This window comes from Crotalus tigris, unplaced genomic scaffold (genome assembly GCF_016545835.1).
Source record: "Crotalus tigris isolate CLP2741 ecotype Arizona unplaced genomic scaffold, ASM1654583v1 scf7180000024508.2633422, whole genome shotgun sequence".
Lineage (NCBI taxonomy): Eukaryota > Metazoa > Chordata > Lepidosauria > Squamata > Viperidae > Crotalus > Crotalus tigris.
The window spans coordinates 1,160,309-1,169,527 of record NW_024100680.1 but is presented as its reverse complement, the minus strand read 5'-3'; positions in this window follow the sequence as shown (position 1 = coordinate 1,169,527).

Sequence of the window (9,219 nt, the reverse complement as noted above, 5' to 3'; positions counted from 1 at the left end):
TCCCATCAAAAATAAGCAAAAAAAATTCCCCAAAACAAGAAAATAGAATGAGAGTGAAAGAGCGGACTGAAGTTGTGCTGTGCCTTGCTTTTCTCTCAAGACTATCCCATACAGTTCACAGCAACTCAAATTCAGTTGGCCAGCATCATTACTTGCATATATACATAATGTGAGGTATGGTGCACTGTGAGTTGTGTGCAGGTATTTATACCACCAGGAAATCCTTTTATCCATGTTAATGGGTTTTGCTAGGCTGTGTTGCTTAATCACTCTGGAAACTCCTTCTTTCCCACCCAAAGGCAACAGATACCCAATTAATGAGGGGAAACAAGAGAGCGAGTTTTCCAAATTTTTTCAAGCTGGCTTTTGTGAAGGAAACAATATTGGATAAAGCTATATGAGGGAGTCATTTTACTCCAGTTTCTGCTCATGAGGAGGAGGAAAGCTCCTCAGTGTTATCCATTCTTATGAACACCTGTCTGGACTTTCCCTGTCCCCAGTAAATATTGAGAAATTAAAATGTTATATGTGATATTAAATCGCAGGCTGCAGATATCTGATTTACTTGTTTATATCTGGAGAATATAAATATAAATATTAATTATTAATTGAAAGAGTCTTAAATATATTTTAAAGTCTGGGAAAAACCGTGTTGGATATATTGTTTTATGTATCAGTGTTTATTATTTTAGGACACAAGAAAACATTGGTTTTCTCAGTCCTGTCGGCTTATACAGTTCATTGTTTTAGAAATCCCAAAATCCCAACCTCAGGAAATCTTAAAAGAAGCATCATGAGAACAGGCCAGGGCAAAGTGATGAGAAAGGACGATAATTTAGATCCGAATTCATGCAATCTTAAAATAATAGTCCAATCCATGTCCAAGATTAGACTATCTAGTTTGCTGGAACATATTTTCTTTATTTAACTTGCCCAAGGGATATCCAGATGATGGACTGTTTAGATTACAACACCAGAGATGGAGTGATTTGGATATGGATTCGCTTCAGCGATGAAAGCTCAGTGAATTGTTTTGGCCCAATCTCTATATCTTCATAATTACTTTGTTGATGAAGGTGTTTGCAATTATGCTCATCTAAGGCATGAGCTTTTAACTCTGCTGCCTTTACTCCTTATTTCACAGCCTTATATTATCATCATTGTCATCATATCATCATCATCACCACCACCATCATCACACTTATGGGAGGAACAGAACTGGAGGAATAGTATTGTGAATGATACTAGGCAGAAACGTGGATTATGAATCTAACAACCAAGCAAACAGTCAGAAGGATTTTGTTTATTTTTAAATAAACATTGCTCCTTTCTCCCTCTCTCTCTGGTGTCAAGAGTTGAAGCTTTTCAAATCACTTTACATTTGGAATACTCCAACTGAAGAGCAAAAATGCTGCCTTGAGATCTTACTGGAACAATATCAGCTGTTCTTTTGATCAATTTTTTATATGCATTTAATTTCATTTAATAACATTATGCCTTGGGCAGGCAATATCACAGACCAAAAGTTCCGCCAGTAAAAGAATTATGCTTGCAAACAAAGGGAGGAAATATATTTATATAACTCATGATGGTGCAAATAATATTTCTGATGATTCCCACATCTTGTCAACTTCATCTCCAGTCATGGAAGAAGAGACATAAATAATTCTTCACACTCTAGGATACTGTTCAAGAGACCATACGATCTTTATCTTCCCTCCCACACCTTTAAGAAAAAAAAAGAGATTTGTACACAACAGCCTTGTAAAATGTTCGAAGACTTCTCCTGAGAAAGATATACTTTAATGCTGGTTTAAAGTATATGGGCTGGTAAAAAAAAAAAACTAGAGCGTTATTTATGGATGGATGGATGGATGGTCTCCTTTTATTAGGAGCTCTGGATCTTTGCATTCTTTCTCCAAGGAAGATTAGGCTGAGAGCATAGACATATGAAATAATTATATCAGGTTAGAAATGGACAAAACCAGGTCTGAAGATGGGGCATTAGATATAAATGCAAGCATTTTATTATTTGGGGAAGGGATGTGAAGGGATAAAAGCAGAATTCTGGAAGCCTATTATGGAGCCAAGGATCATAGCCATCTAGAAAATGAATAGTGTATTAAGATGACAATATTTCATTGGTAGCCTTGATTAAGCAATAGTAAAACAATATTCATGAACCACCAGAATAAAATTAAGACAAGACAAGATAACCTTTACTGTCATTTTTCTCTATACACAATGGCACATATTAAAATGAAATCCCGGTGTCCACTCTTGAAAAAAAAAATGCCACAGACCAAATAATGTCACCATCCTAAGGATAACAATAATATATTATAATAATATAAATAATATAATAATATAAATAATTTACATTTATTAAATTAATCCAAAATAAAAGGCTGATAGTTTATTATACATATTCAGACTACTGTAATTAACGATTTTCATTATTGGGACAAAAAAAATAAAAGATTTTCTCAACAAGCCATATCAAAGACAGGTACCTTCAGTGTAGCCTAGAAAATTGATAAAGAGATAGGATTAAGAGATTTTACGGGAAAACACTTTCCCATGTATGAAAACCAGTGTAGATAGCTTTTAAAAACATATAGAAGGCATATTAACTCCTGTTGCCAAGCCTTGGTTCATTTGGTTTGGACTATAACCAGGATAATTATATTATAGTTGACAATAGTTTTAAAGCCTGATTGAGATAAGCTGTGGCCTACTTGCTGAAGGATCAAAAAGTAAGATAATTTGTTTTCCCAAGACACCTGTTTCACACAAGATTGATGAAAAACAATCTTTGAATGTATGTCGCAGCTTCAATATTAGTCAAGAAAAGGGTGTTCCCACGCTTCTCACACCACAAATGAATTGGGAACAAGTATATGCTTTTGGCAATGGCATATACCTTTTTTTTTTCAAATATGCTGCTGTTTAGATAACCAAGCAGCCCAATTAATTTTTTAATTCAGATTGTTAGGAACTATTGACCTTACTTATTCAAATACCTGCTTTGCAGAATCCCTAGAAAGCTAATATTGTATCTTTATAATGTATCTGCCACCCTGTTGTTTACTGCAGGGGAAAAAATCAAATTACACATAATTAATATGAAAGTTATTGTAGTTTGAATACAAGTACAAAATCTAGAGTGGATACAAGCTAATATACTTAATTTTATGGAAATTCATGGTAAAACTTGTCAGTATCATTTGTGGCATTTTTTATCTTGCAATTAATATGTTTTCCTTTTCCATTACTTATTCAGAAAAAATCATATAGCATAAAGAATAAAGAAAGAATAATAATTTGAAAATGTTAAAAAACAATATTCAAAAAATGCAAAATAAATGTCTATTGAACATTTTTTTTCTTGAAAAAATGTACATATAAATACAAACACATAGTAGTATATGTATCAGGCTTTATTGAATGATGTTTATCTGCTAACCAAATTGCTTTGGCCAGATGAACAGATTTCTTCTGTCCTCTGAAGTCTATGAAAAATTGGACTACATGCAAGTGCAAAAGAATAAGAAGAAATAGAACTAACAGCAAATGTCTTTTGCAAAACATGGACCCCTTATTATTTAAATATCTTTATTAGTGCCATTTGTTAATTTATTAGTTTATATATTCATGTGTATCATTTATGGAAAAAGCATCTTTCCTATTAGCTAGTCTACCTCATGTCCTCCATCTTCCTATGGATTCATCAAGGAAGTTGTATACCTTTTGTTTCAACTTATCATCAAATAAATCTGGCAGAATCTTTTTACCACAAGGAAAAAGAGATAGAACAAAATCATAACAAAACTCCATGCTTGTCTACAATGAATTCAGTATATACAATAACATATCATAAAATAAACTTTGAGGTAAGGTAACTAATTTATAATTATAAATATAACATAAATAATTATAAATTGGCAATAATCAAAAAAGAAAGAAAATGCTTCAATATTTTTCAGGGTAAGCTATTGTTTTCTCTTTTCAAAAATCAGCATAAAGTAAAGGTCATGCTGGTTTTAGAAACACACCAGCGACAGAAAGTTAAAGACCTAATGGAGATTGTCATACTAGCGCCCTGTAAATCCTATTGTTCATTTATATTCATACTTGAACTTTTGTTACAGCGTGTATTAATGAATATTTGGTTATAATGGAGAAAACATCATCTGCTCAGCATGGCTGGTCGTTTAGAGTTTCATTAGAAAACAAAACAACTTTCAACATAAGTGATTTCATCAGCATATTCAAGCTTCAGACCAGCTTAGTTTGAAGGTCACTGAAATGACTTTAAAAAATAAAGATTTTTTTAATTATTTTGTACGAAAAACAACTCCTTTAAAAAAAGAAAAAGTCCTGTTAATAAGCTTTTGAAATGTTGCCAATAAAATGAAGCATTGCAATCACACTTTCTAGGGGTGAGCAGGGTTTTTCTGAATTTGTATTGCATGCTTTCTTTCTTCTTTTTCCTATAGGCAGTTGAAACTAATAATCTTCAGATTTTTTTCAGGGCCAAGACTCGTATTTAAAGCTACTATGAAAGTATGTATATACCTTCAATATCTTTCTACTTTTTAATTAATATAATCAGAAATGAATGATATACTCCATTCTCAAAAACTAAACAGAATATGTTAAACAGATTTGCTTTGATACTAAGAATAAGAAAAAAAAACCTATAGATTTCCATAGTGCATGCCTACCATATTCCCCTCACAATTATTGTGGTCATCCATGAAGAGTTAACATTTTTTTCCTGATGTTTATGGCTTTGAAATAAATTGTAGCTGTAGAATGCCTCGGAAACAAAGAAAATGATTTGCATGTAAAATATCTATATTCAGAATTTGGAATTCCCATATACAATTTAAAAATAATGTCTTCCTGGAAAGCTTTAGTCAGCCAGCATCAAAAATACCGAGTTAAAGGCACCAATGTCTGATTTGATATCAAGTAACATTCTGAAATCCAAGGCATTTCAGAAGACAATGCCAAAATTCATATGAAAGCACCAGGAATTATAGAACTAGGTTTATCAAGCCTCCAAAATCACAAATTTCTGAGGACTCAGAGCCAAAAAAGGAACGCTCACAAAATAGAACAAGAATTAGTGCTTCAACTACTTTTGGATGTCATACTTTTTTTTACAAAGAATAAACATTAATTTGATTTATTATTTCTGTATGTGTGTCTCTGTGTATGTTTGTGTCTGTGTAAAATATAAATTTTAAATGAAATTTAACAGTGAAGACTGTGTGGTCATAAAGGGGATGAACTTAAACAATATCCAAGCTGAATCTTGCCTGTAGTGATGCAACTTCATAAGGAAAAATAAATTTACCAGAGTACTTTTGTGTTTCGGGATTCGAGGCATTGAAGCACGACACATCATAAACCAAGTTTCTTTATTTCACCTTAACTCCAATCCAAGCAAAAAGCAAATGGGCATGCAGGCCTTTTATAGTTTTCCAACCCCCAGGCAGTCCAGCCAATAGGAATCCTTCTTTTTTCGTGCCTTGCCCATGCGCAGTCATCTGGTGCAACCAGTCTGGTCCCGGGCAGCTTTTAGATTGCCCGGGACCATTTGCAACATTTCTGGGCCTGAATTCCCAGGTCCTCAAACCAATCGAGTCCAATTAGACTCGTTTGATCACCCCCAACAACAGCACATCTAAGAGGCCTTGGAAAGCCTTACGCTGCACCTTGAGTGTGGCTTCTCCTAGTACATTAACCTTTGAATTTTGAAAGTCAGTAAGAATTAAGTTCGATGGCCTGAGTTTGACTCGACGGCCACTATTGCAGCAAATCCTTTTAAAAGTATTGTGTGAAATGATCGATAGAGCGGACCCGGTGTCCAGCTCCATCAATAAGGGAACCCCTTGTAACTGTACATCAATGCAAAGCTTCTTTTTAAAGGGCTTGTGCTGTTCACAAGATGCTTCTATGCTACACGCAGAAACCCACCCTGTGTTGGCTGGGGATCCTGGTACCTTTCCGAAGAGATTCTTCCCAAGGTTGCACTTGCTGGTGACCCAAACAAACAGTGGCAATGTGGCCTTGCTTACCACATGCCCGGCAAATGGCGGAGCAGAACCGGCAGTCCGTGTGCTTGTGGCCTCCACGCAATCACAGAAAGTTTGGGGTGGAAGTGATCCTTCAGCATGTTCTTTAGATCTGTATAGATGACAGACTCCAGTGGTGCTGGGGCTACCAGGTTCTCGGCTACATCAAAAGTGTCCTGACCGCAGACGCACAGCAGGGTTGCCGCTTTTAAGCTGTCTTCCTGAACCTGGTTGACCCTTAGGTAATTTTCCACACGGGCCTCGTAGGAGTTCCAGCACTCCGGGTGAGAGACATCAAACTTGGACAGAGGTCCAATCTTTAACATCTGCTTCAAATGCCTCACTGCAAGCCTTTGTTGAGGGGAAGGGCCCATTTGCCAAGCTCACCTCCAGCGATACTGTACTGGCAGGTGAGTGCAGAGCTGGACGCCAATTCCCAGGCTTCAGGCTCTTCAGATGAGGCTTATCCTCTTCTTACTGCCTTTTTCCTTGCAGTGATCCCATCCTCATTGCCACTTTTGTGTTTTGGGATTTGAGGCATTGAAGCACGACACATCATAAACCAAGTTTCTTTATTTCACCTTAACTCCACTCCAAGCAAAAAGAAACAGGCACGTAGGCCTTCTATAGTTTTCCAACCCCCAGGCAATCCAGCCAATAGGAACCCTTCTTTCTTCATGCCTTGAGCATGCACAGTCATCTGGCGCCAGCCAGTCTGGCTTTTAGATTGCCCAGGACCATTTGCAATATTTCTGGGCCTGCTGAGTTTCCTCATCAGGCCCAGGACACAACAATACTTTTTAAGCAATATGAAAAATTAATGAAAATTGCATCACAATAAAAGACAATGATCACAAGCAATAAAGTGGCATCTGAATTAGACATGATCAGAAATGGATCCCAGTTAGGAACACTTTAAATAAATGCATTTGGATGCACAGAGGAAAAAAAAAGGTCCTTCAATTCCTAATTGACTTATTGTTTTTAAAAAGTCAATGTGAAACCTTATCTAAAGAAAAAAACACACCAAAGATACGTGTTAATTAATAATACCAGGAGCCAGTAATTAGTCTGTCTCGATCTATAGCCATCAACTTGTGCCAATTTTTGGGAGATATCTCTAATAATGTTTGGAACATTATATTTACTCACACACTAATCGGCTATCCACTCACGTAAACTAGGGAGTGACCCTAACATTTTGAGAACATGTATTTTCTTAACAGGATGTTACTATTTACTATTAATATTAGTACTATTTTTATTTTATTTTTTATTATTATTATTGTTATTGTTATTATTAGTCTGTCTCTAAAAATTAATAGACAAAAATTCAAGGGTTCAGACTGAACTAACTGACCTAAATTATCTAGTGAATTGCAAGATGCAGAGTCTCAGAGTGATATTTTCCCATCCATATTATTAAAAATAATAATAATATAGATAATTCATCATAAATCTTGCAAAGCTTTTCACTCATATTAGCATTACTCTACATGAGCATAGTTAACTAGTTACTTACCACTCAACTTTGTATACAATCAGCAATAATAAAATATCCACAGAATTATACAATTAAAGGTTCCAAGTTAAGAAAACTCAATTTAGTTATACAAATTGAATGACTAAATAAATAAAAACAAGTATACACAAATGTATACTTTTGTATGCTATGTATACTATGGAGCAATAATACCTATACTTATCACCCCATGTTATCCCATAATGCTCTTTGGAATATCTCCTTAACATTGTCCAGAACTGTAACCAAAAATATTCTAATCTAATATTAAGTACACCCATTCACTTAAAAACAGTGCCTCAGCCTTCATCTCATAAAACAGAATCTTCAATCAGATATATACTGTATATCAAATGGGTTGTTTTCAGTTGAAGAACATAGTCTTGCCCAAGCTTGATTGAGCAGACTTTGTATAATTCACTTTTCTTAGGGTGCTGTTCAGCTGTATCCTTATCACCCTACATTCCTACAACCTTACCTAAAAAGAGTAGTTTGGAGGAAGAAGAGCACAGCTTTCTTCAAGTCTTCTGTCATCACTCTCTTCTACGGTGAGGCACTAACTACCTTTTGAATCATGCCATCATTGGAATACCAGGCAGGATCATGGTTCTAGCCCACAGATGGAATTGATAACACATTTTCCACAGCCAGATAGTATAACAAGCCACAGCAATCATATTTGGACCCTGGGCATGAAGAGTTCAGATTTTGCAAATTTGAAGCAAAATTAAGTCTCCCAAAACTCCATGACATATGGCCTACAAACTAGATGTATAATTTGCAAACTAAATTTCTAAAGATAACTTTGCAAAGTCGTGTGTGTGTGTGTGTGTGTGTGTGTGTGTGTGTGTGTGTGTGTGTAGAGCAGGGCTGGCCGAAAGGCTTTATGGGAGCCTGACCAGAGAGAGAAGTGGGATGCTCGGATAGCTGTGGCTGGCTTGGACACGGTGGGCATGGATTGGGTGGAAGGAAAGAAAGGGGGAAGGAGAAAGGGGTGGTGGGGTGGTGGTTGTTGTTGTCAAGGAGAGACCAGGTGAAGCCAAAGAGGAGTTTGGGGTTTTTAGGTGATTCCTTTCTTCTGAAGTAGAGGGAAAGAGAAAGAGAGTGAGAAAGTGGAGTTTTATTGCTTTCTTTCACAGGGGGGATATTCCAAGTGAAGGGAAGAGTGAGAATGAGAAGAGGGAAAGTTTGCTGGGGTTCTAAATCTAAGTTTTAACTAGAGAACAAGGGAAGGAGAGAGGGGATTTGGGATGGGGAGACCTGGGGCTATGAGTGCTGACAGAAGAGAAGGAGAGGCTGGCTGCTACCGTTTTAGAGACCAGCAGCCATCCGAACTTTGATTATTATCACCTGTGCAAGCTGAAGACGTTTTGGGGAGTTGCCCTCATGGGGTGAGCTGCTGCCACGGAGCACTGACTATCTTCGCTGGTGCTTTCCGCTGCTGCCTGGAGCCAGAAGGTCTTCCCCCCACCCCCTTGTTTTTCCAAGTGGCTGCTACAAGTCATTGATTATTACTGCCACAACTGCCAGGGGGTTAATGAACATTGTCATACACTGACTATCACGGTTAGAGGTTAATCATCTTTGCTTCTATAAACTCCGTTGATGATG